At 31.8% G+C, this 19,385-nt stretch overlaps 1 protein-coding gene, 1 long non-coding RNA gene and 1 pseudogene across 2 annotated transcripts in view; all 3 read right to left on the bottom strand.

The window, feature by feature from the left end:
- The window catches only part of LOC100249908 (SUN domain-containing protein 4), an 85,697-nt gene extending 77,026 nt beyond the window's left edge, over positions 1-8,671 (bottom strand). Inside the window, exon 1 of the mRNA XM_059734443.1 lies at positions 8,606-8,671. The gene's annotated coding sequence lies outside the window, so the exon portion shown is untranslated. The remainder of the gene's footprint in view (positions 1-8,605) is intronic.
- Positions 3,791-6,631, bottom strand: LOC100261890 (pentatricopeptide repeat-containing protein At1g71420-like; annotated as a pseudogene).
- Positions 8,672-10,433: 1,762 nt separating the features above from the next.
- On the bottom strand, positions 10,434-11,866 carry LOC132253239 (uncharacterized). Its single transcript, XR_009465071.1, has 2 exons — positions 11,601-11,866; positions 10,434-11,059 (listed from the first exon to the last, which is right to left on the bottom strand). It is a non-coding gene; the product is annotated as an uncharacterized LOC132253239 (long non-coding RNA).
- Between the last annotated feature and the right edge of the window lie 7,519 nt (positions 11,867-19,385).

Below are 19,385 nucleotides of genomic sequence, written 5' to 3'. Positions count from 1 at the left end.
TTTTTTACTCTCAAATTATTCAAAAACTAAGATCATAAGAGAAAAATGATGTAAATAGCTTCTTAAAAAAATTATATAAAATTATTATTAGTGAAAAAAAAAATTTCTTTTTCATTTTTAAAATACTTGTCTTTTAATACCAATACAAGATCAAAATTAAAAAGACTATCCAAACATGTCTCCTTTACTACTATTATGAAATTCAAAATCTCTCTTACTTGATATATTGAGGTCTCTCAAGAAAAAAAATAAAAAATTAAGAAATTATATTTAACTACCTGACAAAGGATTTATATGATCCACAATTTTAGTAGTGGAAAAAAATGAGTACCATGGCTTAAATTCAAGGTAGAATATAATTGCAAATAAATTATTGCATTGACTAATAAATTCCAACCTTTTATATATATATATAGAAAAATGTACCTAACAAAAGGTGAAGAAAACTTTAATCTTGATGCAAAAAGACACTTGAAATTTCCACGAAATTCTCAAGAAACTTCCTTTAAAGGGGTAAGGAAATATGAAATTCCTATAAAATTTTCATGATATTTCATTCAAGAAACGATAATGCTAAGAAGTTAACAAAGTTTAAATTCTCAACCGTGCCTTTACATTGAAGGACTCACATTGGCACACAATATTATCTTCCTTAATTATTTTCCTTTTACTTTTATCTCTTATGTGACTAGGTGGAGGATCTCATAAAGTTTGTCAAAAGAAGATAGAGTCTTTCTTAGTCTTTTGGTCACCCATAGGGTCCAAACAATAATGCATACAATAATTGATGAAATTGAAGATTCAAAAGAGTTTTATATTTATATAATACGAAGAGAGAGATCAAACTTTACTTAGTAGTAATTTTTTTTTATTACAAAAAAATCAAGGATATCCTACAAAACTATAGCAAACTATTACATCTTTTATTACTTTTAATAATGTAAAGTCTATTATATTTTACACAAATAGTCAAGAATGTTAGCTAGTTAATTTTTTTTTTTATAAAAATAAAAAAAAAATTATATCACTATTTATTGTGAACTAATTTATAAAGATTGATATTAGTCGATAGTGAATAAACTGGTCATCCTATCATCTTCAAAATTATAACTATTGCCGACAATTTTCATTTAAAAAAAACAAGAATTATATCTAAACGACACCAAACTTTGTTTTAAGATTAATTATTCATCTTTTAATACTAAAAACATGAAGGAGCATTAGAAGAAAATTATTTTTGTAAAGAAAATAGTCATATAAAACAAAATTCAATTCCCATATTTTGAAATGATATTATACAAAAATTTCTATCTTAAAAGGTAATAATAACTGAGGAGAAAATACCCTTGTATATATATGCACATCGTTACGAGGAGAAAATATACTTATATAAAAGTTCATACTTCTCTTATTGAGTTGAGACTATACTACGTGTTTTTGAAAAATCATACTTGTAGATATGTAGCCTTCTCTTTAGAGATGCATTATTGGTTGCATCTCAATCATCTCTAGAGACTTCCACCTAGAGATAGACCATAAAAAGGAAGGTTTCAATAAGCATAGCACAATGGCCATGTTACAAAGTTTCTCATAGAAGTACGTAAATAACATGAGAATCACATGCAAGCAATACATGATTCATATCAATGAAACTTAATACATGCTCCTCAGCATGCTCAAAGCATGACATGATTAAGGACTTCAAGATATGCATATATCATGATTTTTACTTGTGAAATGAAAGAGTTAATTTAACAAGAGTTTTGGTTTAGCAAAATGAATAGCCATAATTTGATAATTAATTTTGATTGCTCATTCATTCTTCCATTACTCTTATTATCTCTATCTAAGACTAATTTTGATTGTTCGTACTTTACATGAATTCTACCAGTTATAAGATGATTCTCAAAAGAATGGGAAATAAAACAATTTAGAAAAGAAGTTTCAACTTTTAGCTCGAGGATTAGGATTTCATTAAATCATTTAGCCATAGAAACAAAGAAGAGAACGATGGTGACTTACTAAATGCTTGACATAAATATCTGGTCATCATCAACTATCCTCTTCCTTGACGTTAGTATCTTGCACAACATATCCAGTCAACAAAATTCCAAAGATCCAATTACGTGGGGACATGGTTCTGGGAACCAAGAGCATTGTCATTAATATTCCATGCCATTGGAGGATGGTTGAGCTTGATGCCTTCTGTGTGGTCACAGATGACCTCAACATGAATATTGGTAAGTCCAACAGCTGATCTATGGTCACCCATATTCCCGTGACAAGAACAGGCTTGTAGTACTTGGGGATGCTTCTGTTCATACTCTTCAGCATATATAATATGGATCCCACACTCTTTTACTTTCACTGTTTTACCACATAATCACCAAATGAAGCATTCAACTGCTTCAATTCATTGGAGCCATACTCCTTTATAGCAATCTTAGATACTAAATCACCCATACTTGTTTTGATACACCAATCATCATCACTACATTCGCACCAGCATTTGTATCTGAGTTTACCTACCAATTGAAAATGATGACTATTGAAAGTCATTTCATATTCTATACTCCAAGTTTCTTTCATCTCTAGTCTATCCTCATCCTCAGATTCATCATCAGGTAACATGAATAGAGCACAAAGCAAAACCCAAGAAGTCACTATTTTCATACCAATTCTGAGGAAGTTTTTTTTGCTATTGTGGATCCCTTTTTCTGGTGCCTTGTCAACTCTGGAATTCCAGTACTTCCAGGAATAAAAATACTAATTCCTGGGCCAAAATAGCAAACTTCAAGTATTTCTTTTGGATTGCTAATCCGGCATTCCAAATCCTGCAGAATATTTGAGTACCATGCAAGTCTCATGTCTGTATAAAAAAGTCCATGGCCCATAAATATCATACCTGAATTGCTGACTTCAAGCATTTGAACAGAGAAGAACCAAGTAGACATGATGGACTTTACGAACCGAGTATACTTAATGGAAGCTTTGGAATTGGGAGAATCGTCTTGCAGTGACACAAGTCAAGATTCTTAGCTTATGAAGTTGCTTAATCCCAGACCGTATGTTACTAAAAGGGTCCCCCTTCAGCCATTATAGTTGCAATGATGGCAGGTTTTTACAATGACTCAAGACTCAAAAATTCAAGCTTATTCAAATGTTCATTTGATGTTGGCAGCTCCTTTACAAAACCGGTGAGTGGTTTTGTTGATGGATCCCACACTTGATGGAATCCAACAGGAACATAAGTGTCTTAGCAACTATCAGACTAATGGTGCCATTTGGATCAATAGCTTCCCACAATTCAAGCATCTAATCACCATCTTCACCAATCTCTCTCCTGCTAGCTTATCCCACATGATGAACATTTAGATATCTGATCAAGCATAATGTCTCATCAGATATTTGCTAGCTTGTTTGAATGTTTTCTCATCAATAACTTCTTTCAGATTTCAACTCTTCAATCCGTCTCATTGCAGCCTCTAGTTTGGTGTTGATGTCCAAGTTTTCCTGATTTTCATTTCAGCCATTGCCTTCTCAATAGCTTTAATTCTGGTTTACAATACCTGCAAGTCTGAATATCCTTCTGGCACCATGACAATTTGATCTTCACTCAAATCTCGACCCCTTTCAGCACACAGGTGACTTACCAATTTAAGCATCCTTCTATTCCACAGTGTCTGCTTTATGAAGCTTTGTATGTGAAAGGGTATCATTTTCCAAAGCTGATGCAAAATCTCTGAGAGAGATGATGATATGATATATGCAGCCAACTGAGTTTTTGGTCCTCCACTGTCACCTTCCGATTTCTTTCTTCCCACAGTTCAATCCCTATACCCATAACTGAGATCCAATTTACCAACAGCATTCAGATGGGGCTACACTGACAGCACTGTTTTCAGGCTTTGTCGTGCTTGAGTGAGCAAAATCCTCTATTTCAAAGGAAACATAGAGCAGGGACCAGAAATTTAGGAATGGTGAAGAGTATAGGGAAAGCCATGGTAGAAGCCATGCATGAGAAGCCATTCCATGAGGCTAAGGGAGAAAGACCAGTGCATCAGGCAGGAAATCTGCTGCTCGGTCAGAACTACATTAAGATGAACAGGCCATGGGGAAGTAATTTTTGTGATCAAGTGGACAGATTCAATAGAAAGAGTGGCTTGGTGGATAAGGTAGTGAGAGGCCTATATCCTGGAGGCCATTCTCATTTTTCTTATATGTTTATAGCTTCATCTTGATGCTCTCTAGTGGACCCAATGGGTTGCTAGCATAAAGAAAATTCTTAGAAAGTTAATATTAATTGATCATTTTAAAGCAATGGTCAGATTCATCTTGATGATCTCCGCTATGTTCAGTAATAGTGGTTTGTCACCAATAATCATTGCAAGAGCACACCTTCGCTTTAAAATGGTGAAAACGGTTTGAATCTCTCACAACAATCTCCATGTTAACAAGTTCTGATGCCAGCTTCATAAAGTTATGACAATCTACACAAATTCAGATATTCTTCATAATCTTTATAATGTTCCCACTGCAACATATACTACCTGCATTCATCAAAGAGAAAACCAAAGCCATCTTCTCACTGTGGTAATACAGTTGCTCCTCTTTATGCTCATCTTCTATGTCATGCAAGGCCAAACTTATTTGAGGCACGTAACCCAAGTCCTTCAATTGCCTAACTAGCTCTTCAAGCCTGGCACATAAGGCCTCTTTTTCTGGATGTTGTTGGCCTCCAGAGGCAAACTCATGTACCTGATTTCCAACCTGAATCCAACTCAAACCTGGTTCCTTTCTCACTGTCTTCCTTTCCATCTCCCTTCTTATTAATCTTGCTTCATTAAAATGACCATTTGTACTAAATATGTTTGACATCAATATGTATCCTAATGAATTATTGGGATCCAACTCCTTTAGTTTCACTGCAGCTAACTTGGCAAACTTGGTTTCACCATGTTTCCTACAACCTCCAAGCAAAGCACTCCAGACCATTGAATCAGGCTCCATTGGCATTTTGTCTATAAGCTCCTTTGCCTCATAAATTCGACCAGCTCGACCAAGAATATCAACCATGCAGGCGTAATGATCAAGTTGAGGAACAATACCATGATTGTTAGACATTGCCTCAAATATTTTGGCTCCTTCTTCCACCATTCCAGCATGACTACAAGCTGAGATGAGGGCAACAAAGGTGGCACCATCAGGTTGGGCATCCATTTGTGAAAAAAGCTGCAATGCCTCCTTACCTTGCCCATGCATAGCATATGCCTTCAACATTGAATTCCAAGAAACTGTATCACGGGATCCGATTTTGTCAAAAGCTTGCTTTGACAATGCAACGGAGCCACACCTAGCACAGGTATGAATCAAGGCATTTGTAAGCACAATGTCATCCTCAAATCCAACTTTTAGAACATGTGACTGGACAGTCAATGCATGCCCCTCAGTTGCAAGACCAGCACAAGCTTTTAAGACAATGGAGAACATATGACGATCTGGAGCCAAACACTCTCGAAGAAACTGCCGAAAGAGGAGGAATGCTTCTTCTGGGTCCCGTTCTGCAAACACTGCTATAATCCCAGTCCAAGAAACAACATCTTGACGGCCATCCAATTCCAAGAAGATCCTATAACAATCATTGACCTCTCCTCCTAGACTAGAATAAGCCTTGACCAAGCCAGTGGGCACTTCAATTTCTGAGATAAACCCAGTTTTTGTAGTAAGACACTGCAATTGAAAACAACATTCAAGACCATCACCCATTCCACACAAGCAAGAAAAAATGTTGACCAGTGTGGCACGATCGAACCGAATTCCACCAAAGTGCATCTGTGAGAAGATCTCAAGTGCTCGATTTCCACATCCACAGACCTGAAACCCTGTAATCATAAAATTCCAAGAAACCAAATTGCGAAACCCCATTGCCTCGTACACATTCCAAGCCTCATCCGTGCCACCACAACTCCTGCAATACATCATAATAAGAACATTCCCCACATAAACACAAGAATCAAAAGAAGTCTTCACTGCAAGCGCGTGTACCTGCCGTCCACAGTCGCCGTCCCCGCCACTAGTGCTAATCACGCTGGCAAACGCAAACTCCGTTGGCCGGTGACAAATCAGCATGTCCGTAAAGACCCTAAAACACTCATCAGGCCAACCATGCTGGGCATACCTAGAAACGAGAGCAGTCCAAGAAACAATATTCCTCTCCAGCATTTCATCAAACCATTGGTGGGCATAATCCAATAACCCACATTTAGCATACATGTTGACAACATGATTGGTCAGAAAGAGGTTGAAATCAGAGTTGGGGTTGTGTAAAAGCATGTGGCAGTGGAGAGCTGGGCCATGGGGAGAGAACTGCGGCGGGCGCACGGGTGGAAGAGAGCGGCGTAGGTGTGGTGGGAATGGACAAGTGGAGGTGGTGGGGTGATGGAGTAGAAGAGTTTGAGAGCTTCTTGGAGGTGGTCGTGAGAGCAGAGAAGGCGAATATGGTGGAGAAGATTGATGGCTTCAGAGTTCAGGGAGACGCCGGTCGTGCTGAAGCCTCGGAAGAAACCGGAAAAAACATCCCCGAATAACCCCAACATCACCTTATGAATCGCAAATTCACAGTACATACAGAGCCAATTAGTTGGGAATTTGAACAAGCTAAATAACGTAGTGAAAAAAATATTTTCAAATCTACAGTAGTATTTCTCAACATGAAAAGAAGAAAAAAAAAAAAAGTAAAAATCTTCATTTGAAAAAATTATTTATTTATTTATTTTAAAAAAATATAAGCAAAAATCGTCATTTAAAGAGACATTTTTTTAAAAAAAGATTTATAAGTTAAGGAAAGAGTTTTTTTTATTATTTTTTTTATAAGAAAATTCAAAAAGTCTAAAATGACAATTTCTTAAAAAAAAATAAAGATGATTTCTCACAAATCATCCCTTCAAGAGATGATTTTCAAAAATTAATTTTTTTATTTTTCCAAAAAATAAATTTATTAAATAATTATTTACAAAATAAATAATTTTGTTTTGTTTTAATTTTTAAATTAATCTTATTTGATAAAGATTAAAATTAAAAATGAGAAAAATGAAAATTTTAATTTTTAGAAATCATCTCTTAAAAAGATGATTTATATTCATTTATAAACCCTTTAGTTTGTCTCCGTACATGTTTGGTGTTATTTCATAACTCCATAATAGATTCTTGTAATCCATTACAATCTACTTAGAGACTCTTATGGAAGGAATTATCTAACCCTTTAGGCAATCCATGTTAAGTTTAGGATTTTCCATGTGAGCATATAAGGGCAATATGTGGTGTTGTGTATGATCCATATCTTCTTAAGGTAGGAAATATTGAAAATTTCCTCAATTTGAATATGGTTCATTTAATAATTATGTCTAAATGACTTGACATAAATACTATATGTTTATTACATTAATAATCACTTGTTTAATAATTATATCATAATGATTTGACATGAATATTATTCGTTATCATATGGATAACATAATAGAACCCATTGAATCCCATTAATAAATGTGTTAAATCGAATTGATACAAATAATAAGTTAATATGATCATAACTTATTAATTATGTTAACACAATTTGACCGTATCAAGCCTATGTTAATGCAATTATAACCTAACTAAAATCTTAAATATGTAAAAATACTATTTTTAAAATACTTTTTTGTCGTTTTAACTTTCAAGTTATATATTTTTTTAATTCTTAATTAATTCAATTATTTAATTTTAGTTATAATATAAAACATAATTATACTTAACAAACTAGACTTTACAAATCCATGTAATTGTTGTGTTATGTCAAAATAGCTATAGTTGGATACTAAGAAAAAAAATATTTGAGGAGTTTGTTTAATGAATTTAATAATAAAAACTTTTACAAATAACTTTATAAATATGTTTATGACAAGTTTTCATACAAATAAAGAAATTATTCAACAATGAAAGCATCACCCAATAAACATTCCTCAAGTATTCAAACATAGTTATATTTGTATATTTTATTTAAATTCTTTTTATTATTAAACGGATTTTCATTTATGTTAGTGATATAAAATAAGAACATTAAATATTTAGAGTCATTTGATAGTAATTTTGAAAAATGATTATAATATTTTTAACACTTAAAAATTTTTATATTAAAAATATTTTTTAAAATCACTACCTAACACATTTTTAATAAATTAAAAATAATAATTAAAAAATACCTTATAGTATTTCTTTTCTTTTCTTAATGAGTCAAAAGAAATTAAAAAAAAAATTCTTTTCTTTTCTTTCCTTTTCCTTTCCTTTCTTCCCATAATTTTCCCCGCACCCAAATACAACATAAATCAACAATTCAAAGATTACCCATCTCCGAAAACCCAAAATTCTCATATGAACTGAATTCTGTAGAGGAAAAGAAACAGATCTCAATCGCAAAGAATCCGACACAAGCGTCAACATTCTAACAACAGATCTAATAAAAACGAAAAAAAAAAAAAACCAATGCCCTTTCCTTAAAAAACCATAAATGAATAAAAAAATTACTCCAAATTTATTAAATAATAATAAAAAAAAAACAGTCTATCACCACCTGAACGACTGTACACAGGGAGCATTGGGATCGCCAAAAATGACTCAAGGAATTTTCGAGAGCAGCGAAGGAGGACTGAAACGACGTAGTTTCGAGAAATGTTCCGCGTTTGCTTGCCGCTTCGAGGGCTTTAGGCTTTTGAATATGTATTTAGGCTTTTGAAACGACGTAATAGACAATTTTTTTTCTCTAGATTATTTCATTTTTTAAATTTTATTTCCTATATTTTTATGCTAAAATTTAAACAATAATTAAAATAGTATTCAAATGGACTATAATACAAAAAAAGCAATAACTTGAATATATAAGGTAAGATAATTTAATTAAAAAAATTATAAGTATATATATATAATTAGAAAAAAATTTAATATTATATTATTACTATGCCTGTTTTAGAGAAGTAGTTTGACCGGTTTCAAGAAAACAGTTCATTGTCTCGTTATTTTATTTATTATTATAATTATTATTAATTAATATGACTGCCTATAAAAGGCTCTTTATTTCTTTTTATTATTGATTTCGTTCCTTTTAATAGCGTTATAAATGGACAAAAATTTTAGTATGAATAGAGAATAATTAATTTCCAATTAAAATATTTATTACATAAATAAATGGCTAATATTATTTATATCAGCATGATAAGTTAAATGAAGGTCTTATTTATAATTTTTCTCCTTATCATATTATATATAGCTTGTTTTGAAAAAATTTGAGAAAGAAAATAGAAAAAAAAGAGGGAAAATAAAAAAATAAAATTATGCAATTCCAAAAAGATGATAAGAAAAGAATAAAATATTAAGCTATCTTTGGTTTTGGGATAATACTAAGGAAAGAAAACAAAATATTAAGAAAAATAATTTTCTCATATTTAATAGTAATATGAAAAATATTGATGTTATGTTTGGTTCTCGGAAAATTGAAGGGAAAATACGAGAGAAAGAAAATATAGAGGAAAAATGAAAGAAACAAAAAAATAAAAAAAATAAAAATAGATTTAAAGTTAATAAATTATTTTTATATACTTCTTCAAACTCATTTCATTTATTTTTATTAATTGTATAACTATTAAATAATTTAAAAATACATAAAGTTTTAACTAATTTTAGTAATATTTGATTTTCATTCTTATTTTGTATAGTGAAACCAAACATGGGAAAACCATTTTTCTTAATATTTTTTTTTCTTTCATTAGTATTTTCGGGAAATTAAACATAAAATAAAGAAAATCAAATATGATTAAAAGTTCATTTGGTAGTGCTTTTTAGGAACCACAATTGACCTAGAAAGAGTTTTTGAAAAAAAAAAATTAAGTGTTTAACAAATTTTAGGAAACACTTTCAAAATTTTGAAAAATCACTTATAATTATAAAACATCACTTATATGTTTTTCCCGGAGAAACACTTGAATGATGATTTTCCTAAAAACATTTCTATGTTACTATGTCAGATATTTATGTGCTTTTAAATTTTTAATCTTTATATAGAAAAGATAAAACAAGTTTAAAATAAGATACAAAAATAATTTATTCACTTTAAATATGTTTTTATTTTCCTTCACTCTTTCTTTCTATTTCTTTTTTTGCTCTTTAATTTTTTTTCGCTACAATTTCCCTCAATTTTTTTTGGAATCAATTATTTTTATTTCTTCAAACTCGGTTCAACTCTATGATATAACAGATTAAATAATTTAAAAATGCATAAGTTTTTAATTAATTTTAATTATATTTATTTTTCGTATTTTTAATAATAAAACATTTCCCTCCATACCTTTTTTTTTCCTTAATAATTTTATTGAATTAAAAATAGTTTTCAAGTATTATTTATAGTATTAAATAAAACAAATGTGTTTAGCATTGATGGCATCTAATAACAAGATTCAATATTAATTAAATTGTTTAAAACATATGCATGACAAAGATTTCCTCTGCTATGTTGTTGCTTCCTCGTCTTATCTCTCACTCTATAAGTGCCTTTAGAGGCCTTGGATGCCTTCCAAGTAAAGTCCCAAGACTACAGTAACTCTTCCTTGTTGGGGGAGCTCTCCTTTCCTCATTTTTTATTTCTTTCTTCTTCTTCTTTTAGTTCTCCTCCTCTTCCAAAGCTTTCTCTTGTCTCATCTCACTTTGTAGCATCTCCTACTTATCTTTTTTGTGGGGTGAGCTCTTCCTTCCATTTTTTTTTCTTTCCTTTTCTTCCTTCGTCTTCTTGCTATCCTCTTCCTAAGCTTTCTCTATGGCATACTTAGGCAAGTACTTCAAAACAAATTGTTCACTAAGGTCAAGTGCTTGGGTTGATCTTGATAGTCAATGCAATATCAATTGGGCATGTTGCAACTTTGAGCAACTCGTCATCATGGCAATTCAAAAAACTCAAATTTTGAACACCAACCACCCAATCAAATCTTGGTTTGTCGAAGAAGCAATTGACTTCACCTCTAAATCATTACTTGACAAGCTGAAGACATGGGCAAACTGTTAGAATAATTATGGATTCACATATATTTAATAATTGTTTATGATTAAGCTATTCATATACATTTAATTAATATTTGTTATAAAGTATGGGTCACCTCATGATGGGCCTAAGACACATGTGGCCCAACAGCCCATAAGCATGGTCCTTAAGGCATAGAGGAAATTTATAAATAAGGAATAAAAAAAAAAAAGATTTGGTGATGATTTCAACCTTTTAAAATACAGAACGTTTCCCTCTCTTGCCTCCCATCACAGAGAGAAAACTATAAGGTGGTTTCTTTTTCTATCGCTTTAGAAGAATCATACTTCTTTAACACCCATAATGGATTCAAGTTTGTTCACATTCTCTAAAATGTTCGACATGATTTTTTTTATATGATTTAAACATGAGATTTCTGTTTTGTATTTGGGATGATAATGGAGTATACAACAATTGGTATCAGAGCCACATGTTGAATCATTAAGAAATTGCCACATTTTAATATAAAAAAAAAAGGGCAAGGGAAAATCAGGAATGGAACCTTTAGCCTCATATGTCGGGTTCGAGTCCTATCAACGCATGGGGCTTTGACCAAATTGACTGGTTTAGTTCGCCTTTGACTCCGATCAAATACGTCATCATCTGGAATACGAAATCCGTACGATCTGTAGCATTCATTCCATGCGACGCCGTTAAAAAAAAAATTGAAGATGGTATAGTGGTAAGAGAGCTTGAACGAGACTTTCGACTCATAAGACCAACACTTTAACCAACTGAGCTACAGGACCCTTATGATTGTTTATGATTCTGTACCATAAAAATTATGATTATGATAAATATCCTTATGGCTAGATACCCAAACCAACTAGAGAGCAAATTTATGTATTCCATTTTATGTACCACATTAAATATATGGATTTACCATTTTCTTACTACATTTGTGTTTAACATTTAAAAAATAAATGAATTATGTATATTTGTTGCCAAAGTAACTTATATTATGTAATTTTATTTATTTTGAAATATGTAAACATGTTATTATTTTGTAAAATAATCGGCCCAAAGGAAGATTATTTTAATATAATAATAAATAAAATAGTAATAAATGTGTGACATATAAAGTTTACTTTGCATGCTGTATGTCAGTTCAAAGACAATCATATTGTTTCGATGTTATTGTCAATATTTATGAACAAATTTTGTAAAAGAGTACTAATTACAAGTTGATATTTTGTCCAAAGACTAAATATTAATGTTTGTGCGAGGTATCTTATAATGGGCCCACATACATATGTGTATATATATATATATATGTATGTATGTATGTATGTATGTATGTATGTATGTATATGTATGTTAAATTTTTATTCATTCATATATGTATGATATTTTTGTGACTGATTGTGAGCTTTATTGTTATGGATTCAACATCTTCTATACCTACTAATGTTAATAACATTCCTGTTCTTGATGGCACAAACTTCAAGAAATGGAAGGAACACGTTATAATTGTGCTTGGGTGCATGGATTTGGACTATGCATTAAGAGAGGATCGCCTTGCGGACCTTACTGGTGCCAACACTGCTAAGCAAAGGGCTGCTATAGAAAAATGGGAGCGATCCAATCGCATGAGTCTAATGATAATGAAGCACTCAATTTCAGAATCTATAAGGGGTGCAATACCTTAGGAGACCTGAGACAAGACATTTTTGAACCAGATAGCAAACCGATTTGCTGCAAACGAAAAGGTTGAGACAAACACTATTCTTAGTAAGCTTGTCTCTATGCGGTACAAAGGGAAAAAGAATATAAGGGAGTACATAATGGAAATGTCCAATCTTGTGACTAGACTCAAGACACTAAAGTTAGAGTTATTAGAAGACAACTCGTGCACTTGGTCTTGATCTCTTTGCCTACACAAGTTAGTTAATTCAAGATCAATTACAATACACAAAAGGAAAAATGGACTTTGAATGAGCTTATTGTTCAGTGTGTGCAAGAGGAGGAGAGACTGAAATAAGAGAAGATAGAAAGTGCTCACTTGGCTTCCATATCTTAGGGACATGGTACCAATAAGAAAAGAAAGAGGGACAATAAGGGAAAACAAATTGCATTTTCTGGGACATTTAAGCAAAAGGTGCAGAAGAAACAAAATAAGAAGATAACTTGTTTTTTTTGCAAGAAAGTTGGTCATATGAAGAAGACATGTACTAAATATGCCGATTGGTGTGAAAAATCTCAACTTTGTTTGTTCAGAAATTAATTTAGTTATAGTGCCTATTGACATTTGGTGGATAGATACGAGTGCAACTACTCACATAAGTGTCATGATGCAGGGTTGCCTTTTGGAGTTGAAGGCCAATTGATGGTGAAAGATACATCTATGTGGGAAATAACAATAAGGATGTAATGAAGGCTATTGGTTTTTTTAGATTATAGTTAGATTCTGGATGTAATTTGGATTTAGAGGAGACTTTTGTGGTACCGTTGTTTAGACGAAATTTAATTTATGTTTCATGTTTGGATAAATGTGAATATTTTTGTTCATTTAGAAATGGAATGGTTAGTCTTTATCTAAATTCAAGTGTTATTAGTACCAGTAGTCTAACATATAAGTTATACAAATTGAACATAAAGGCCTTTAATGGTAATGAAACCTTGCATTCAAGTAATTATGGCGTTAAATGAAAGTTAACAAATGAGAATTCATGAATGTTATGGCACAGACGTTTAGGTCATATTTCAAATTAACATATTCAAAGACTTGTGTCAGAAGGAATTCTTGATCCACTTCATTTGTCAAACTTTCAAGTCTGTATAGAGTGTATTAAGGGTAAACAAACAAATGTGAGAAAAAAGGATGCCAATAGGTGTGATGACGTCTTAGAATTGATATATACGAACATTTGTGGTCCATTTCCTACATCTTCTTGGAATGGAAAACAATATTTTATCACTCTCATTGACGATTATTCATGCTATGACTATCTTTATTTGATTCATGAGAAGTCTCAGTCATTAGATGTGTTCAAGAATTTTAAAATCAAAGTTGAGAACCAACTAAGCAAAAAAATAAAGGCCGTTAAATCTGACCGTGGAGGTGAATATTATGGTAGATATGATGGATTCGGTGAACAACGTCTAAGGCCATTTGCCAAATATTTGATGGAGTGTGGTATCATCCCTCAGTACACCATGCCGGGGACTCTAAGCCAAAATGGTGTAGCAGAGAGGCGAAACCGTACTCTTAAGGATATGGTAAGAAGTATGATTAGTCATTTTACCTTGCCAGAATCATTTTGGGGTGAAGCAATCAAAACTGGAGTTTAGATTTTGAAAAGAGTCCCAAGCAAAGTAGTAGCCAAAACCCCATATGAGTTATGGACTAGCAAGAAACCTAGTATTAGGCATTTTCATGTTTGAGGTTGTCCAGCTGAGGCTAGGCCTTACAAGCCAAATGAGAAGAAATTGGACTCCAGAACTGTGAGCTGCTACTTTGCAGGGTATTTTGAAAGGTCAAGAGGTTTCAAGTTTTATGATCCCTTAACTAGGTCTTTGTTTGAAACGAGCAATGCTAAGTTCATTGAGGATGTTGAGTTAAGTGGGAGAGAGCCATTAAAAAAAGTGGTTTTTGAAGAGGAATCTGTTAGTATTCCTATTATTGCAACTGGACATGGTCATATTATATTTGATGACACTATTCCGAATGTACAACCAATAACAAAGATTATAGACACACCTAAAATTCCTCTTACTCAAGTTGTGGAACCAGTTCAAGTTCAGGAACCGGTTCAAGTTCAGGAACCGGTTCAAGTTCATGAAGAGGTAACTCAACAACCTTAAGAACCTCAAGTACAAGTGCCACTGAGGAGATCCACTAGAGAAAGGAGAAGTACAATTTCAGATGATTATGTTGTATATCTTCAGGAACATGAGTTTGACATGAGTCTGGAAGATGATCCAATTTCAGTTAGTCAAGTCAAACAAAGTTCTGATTCTGAAAAGTGGATAGAAGCCATGAAGGATGAGATGAAATCAATGAAAGACAATGGTGTTTGTGACATAGTAGAGTTGCCTGAAGGTGTAAAATCGATTGGTTGTAAATGGATTTTTTAGACCAAGCGGGATTCAAAAAGCAACATTGTTAGGTATAAGACACACCTAGTTGCAAAAGGTTTCACTAAAAAAGAAGACATTGATTATAAGGAGACCTTTTCACCGGTTTCGTCAAAGGACTCCTTTAGAATCATCATGACACTTATGACTCATTATGATTTAAAGGTACATCAAATGGACGTTAAAACTGTGTTTCTTAAGGGTAACGTTGATGAGACAATATACATGGTACAACCTGAGAACTTTGAGTCTAATGATTCAAAGCAACTTGTATGCAAATTAAAAAAGTCCATATATGGTTTAAAGTAGGCATCCCGAAAATGCTATCGAAAGTTTGATCAGGTGATTATTTCATTTGGTTTCAAGGAGAACATCGTTGATCAATGCATATATCTTAAGTTCAGTGGAAGCAAATTCGTTATCTTGGTGCTATATGTAGATGATATTCTACTTGCAAATAGTGATGTGGAACTTTTGCATGAAACCAAGCGATTTCTATCCAGTAAATTTGACATGAAAGATCTTGGTAATGCACCTTTTGTGTTGGGTATACAGATATATAGGGATTGTTCAAGAGGCATACTTGGACTATCATAAAAGTCCTACATCGATAAGGTGCTAAGTAGGCTTGACATGAGCAATTGTGCACCAAGAGACACACCTGTGGCAAAAGACGATAAATTTAGTTGGCACCAATGTATGAGAAATGAACTTAAGATGAAGAATATGGAGAGGTTTCCCTATGCCTTGGCAGTAGGAAGTCTCATGTATGCACAAGTTTTTACGCGTCTGGATATTGCGTACATTGTTGGAATGTTGGGCAGATATTTGAGTAACCCAAGTATGGATCATTGGAAAAAGGCAAAATGGGTTATGTGGTATTTACAAAGAACTAAAGATTATATGCTCACATATGGAAGATCCAATCATTTAGAGATCGTGAGATATTCGAACTCTGATTTCGTGGGATGTCTTAACAATTGGAGATCCACTTAAGGCTACATCTTCATGTTGGCTGGAGAAGCAGTTTCATGGAAAATTGTTAAACAAACACTTATTGCTTTTTCCACTATGGAGACAGAATTCATAGCCTACGAGGCATCAAACCATGGGATATGGCTGTGGAATTTTATCATTGAGTTGCGAATTGTTGATGGAACTAAGAAACCATTGAGAATCAATTGTGATAATAAGGCCACAGAATTGTATTCTAAGAATAATCGAAGTTCGTCAGAGTCCAAACACATTGACATCAAGTTCTTGGTTGTGAAAGAAAGAGTTCAAAGTCTTCAAGTATCAATCGAACACATAAACACAAATTGCATGATTGCGGATTTGCTCACTAAAAGTTTGCCACCCAAAGTATATCATGAGCATGTCATATATATGGGTATTATACATATTAATGATGTGATAGGATAGTGGGAGTTTGTATTTGGTTTGTTTCCTTGATATATTATCATGTTTGTGTTATTTGTATAGACTTTAGTTTTAAAGACTATTGTGTTTGAATACTCTAAATTGAAATGATGACTTTCAGAAGCAGTTTAACATTAAGTGTTGAAAGTGGAATTTGACTATTTTTAGTCATAAAGTAGGACCAATTGGAAATAAACATATTAAAGATCGCATTTTATGTAATTTCCATGCTACACATCCATACTTGATTCATGTTGTTAATTTTGTTAATGTTGTGATCATTGTCGGGTCTAGTTATAATTATGATTAACAAAGACTGCTTTAATCATGTGTTAGCATAATTAGTAGACCGGATTGTATAAGGATATTTGGATAGGATAGCAAAGATGAGCTCAATAAAGTATTATCATGAACACTGTTCGGTAATATATGTGGTCAAAGTGGGAGATTGTTAGAATAATTTTGGACTCACATATATTTAATAATTGTTTATGATTAAGCTATTCATATATATTTAATTTATATTTGTTATAAAGTATGGACCATCTTATGTGTAGAGCCCAAGTTGCATGTGTCTTACATGATGGGCCTAAGACACATGTGACCCAACAGCCCAATGGTATGGTCCTTAAGACATAGAGGAAATTTATAAATAAAGAATAAAAAAAAAGGATTAGGTGATAATTTCAACCTTTTAAAATACAAAACGTTTCCCTCTCTTGCCCCCAATCACAAAGAGAAAACTATAAAGTGGTTTATTCCTCTATCGCTTAAAAGAATTATACTTCTTTAACACCCATAATGGATTCGGGTTTGTTCACATTCTCTAAAATGTTTGGCATGATTTCTTTATATGATTTAAACATTAGATTTTTGTTTTGTATTTGGGATGATAATGGAGTATACAACACAAACTACTTAGCATAAAGAGAGGAAAGTTATATTATGAGAACAAAAATGGAAATGGAGTGATCTATGACCTGATTTCCATTTCCAAGCGGGGAAAGACATTGGCTTTTCATGTGAAGAATTCCAGTAAGCTTGTCCATGTAAATTTTGATGGGTGTCTTCCTAGTTTGAACAAATTTTTCACCTTGTAGTAAATTTCAATTAGTTCAAATATGTACCAAGATGCAAACAAATAAAATAGGTGCATTAAATGTTTAATGAATCTTTTTGAATTCAAATAAAATATTTCAAAATAGATATTTAAAATGGTCATCAAATAAAATAAATTTTGGATTTAACACAATAACTTTTGAATTCAAGTTTATGAAATTTTAAACCAAGGTTCTAAGTTTGAGTCCTTTACATAAAAAATTTTATTTTATTGTTGAGCGTAAATAAAAAAAAAATCTCATAAGTTTTAATCTATTGTAATGACTAGGTAATATATATATATAGGTATTGTGGACCCTGCATTTTCGCACGATGCATTCTTACCTGATGGCTTGACTCGTTTTTTATTTATTTATTGAAAATATGATTTTTAGAAAAAACTTGGAGTCGCTACTTATTTTTGTTTTATTTTTAAGAGAAAATAAAATAAGAAAGAAAACCCTAAAAGTGACTCCTTATTTGGAAAAGACAATATGTGGAAAATCAAAGTTGAGTCTGAAGGTTAGGTTATTGATTGGGAAGGTATGGTAAAAAGACCGTAACACCCTTTAAATCCTTAAAAACGTGTCTCTACTAAATAAAGTGAAGCAAATGTGGTAATTGATAAGGAAATCAATGGAGACCAATGAAATGATTGAATAATAAAACGAATCATGTATAAGAATAAGTAAAGTGGAAGTGAGATCGTACCTTAGCAGCAAGTAATAATGCGTTATCATGGAAACAAGGTTATCTCAAGTATAAAATTATCACATGCATATCAAAGAGCAAGACAAAGATCAATCAATATTCATTAAACATAATAGTTGACAATTAGAAGAGGAAACTCATATGTAGGGTCCCCATCAAAGCCCAATTGATTTTGCATGAATTAATCCCACAAATTCCATTTTTTTGGAATTATTAAAATCATATTCATGTTTATTTAAAATCAAGAGAAATAGAAAATTATTTGAAAAAAAAAATATGAAAGTGCTTACCTGAAGGGAAAGGTAGCAAGTTTATTAAAAATGAGATTTTTTGACCTAAAACCCTAATGAAGGATGAAAAGTGGCAGAATAAAAAAATATTTGAAAACTGAAATGGAATTAAAATTATTTGAAAAAAAATTAGAGTTTTGAAAATTGAAATCTTGAAAATTAAATTTAAAAATTGGAATTTTGAAAAATTATTTGAGAACTAGAGTTTTGAAAATTAAATTTGAGAATTGAAAATTTGAAAAATTATTTGAAAAAGAAAGTTTTGAAAATTAGAATTTTGGAAAATTATTTGAAAATAGGAGTTTTGAAAATTATATTTGAAAATTGGAATTTTGAAAAATTATTTGAAAATGGGAGTTTTGAAAATTAAATTTGAGAATTGAAATTTTGAAAAATTATTTGAAAACGGAAGTTTTGAAAATTTGAATTTTGGAAAATTATTTGAAAATTGAAGTTTTGAAAATTGGAATTTTGAAGAATTATTTGAGAATGAAATTTTTGAAAATAAAATTTGAAAATTGGAATTTTGAAAAAAATTATTTGAAAATGGAAGTTTGGAAAATTAAACTTGAAAATTGGAAATTTGGGAAATTATTCAAAAATGGAAGTTTTAAAAATTAGATTTGGAAATTGGAATTTTGAAAAAATATTTGAGAATGAAATATTTGAAAATTGGAATTTTGAAAAAATTA

The sequence above is a fragment of the Vitis vinifera genome, chromosome 18 (assembly GCF_030704535.1).
Source record: "Vitis vinifera cultivar Pinot Noir 40024 chromosome 18, ASM3070453v1".
In the NCBI taxonomy this organism is placed as follows: domain Eukaryota; kingdom Viridiplantae; phylum Streptophyta; class Magnoliopsida; order Vitales; family Vitaceae; genus Vitis; species Vitis vinifera.
This window is presented reverse-complemented; position numbering and strand designations above follow the sequence as displayed.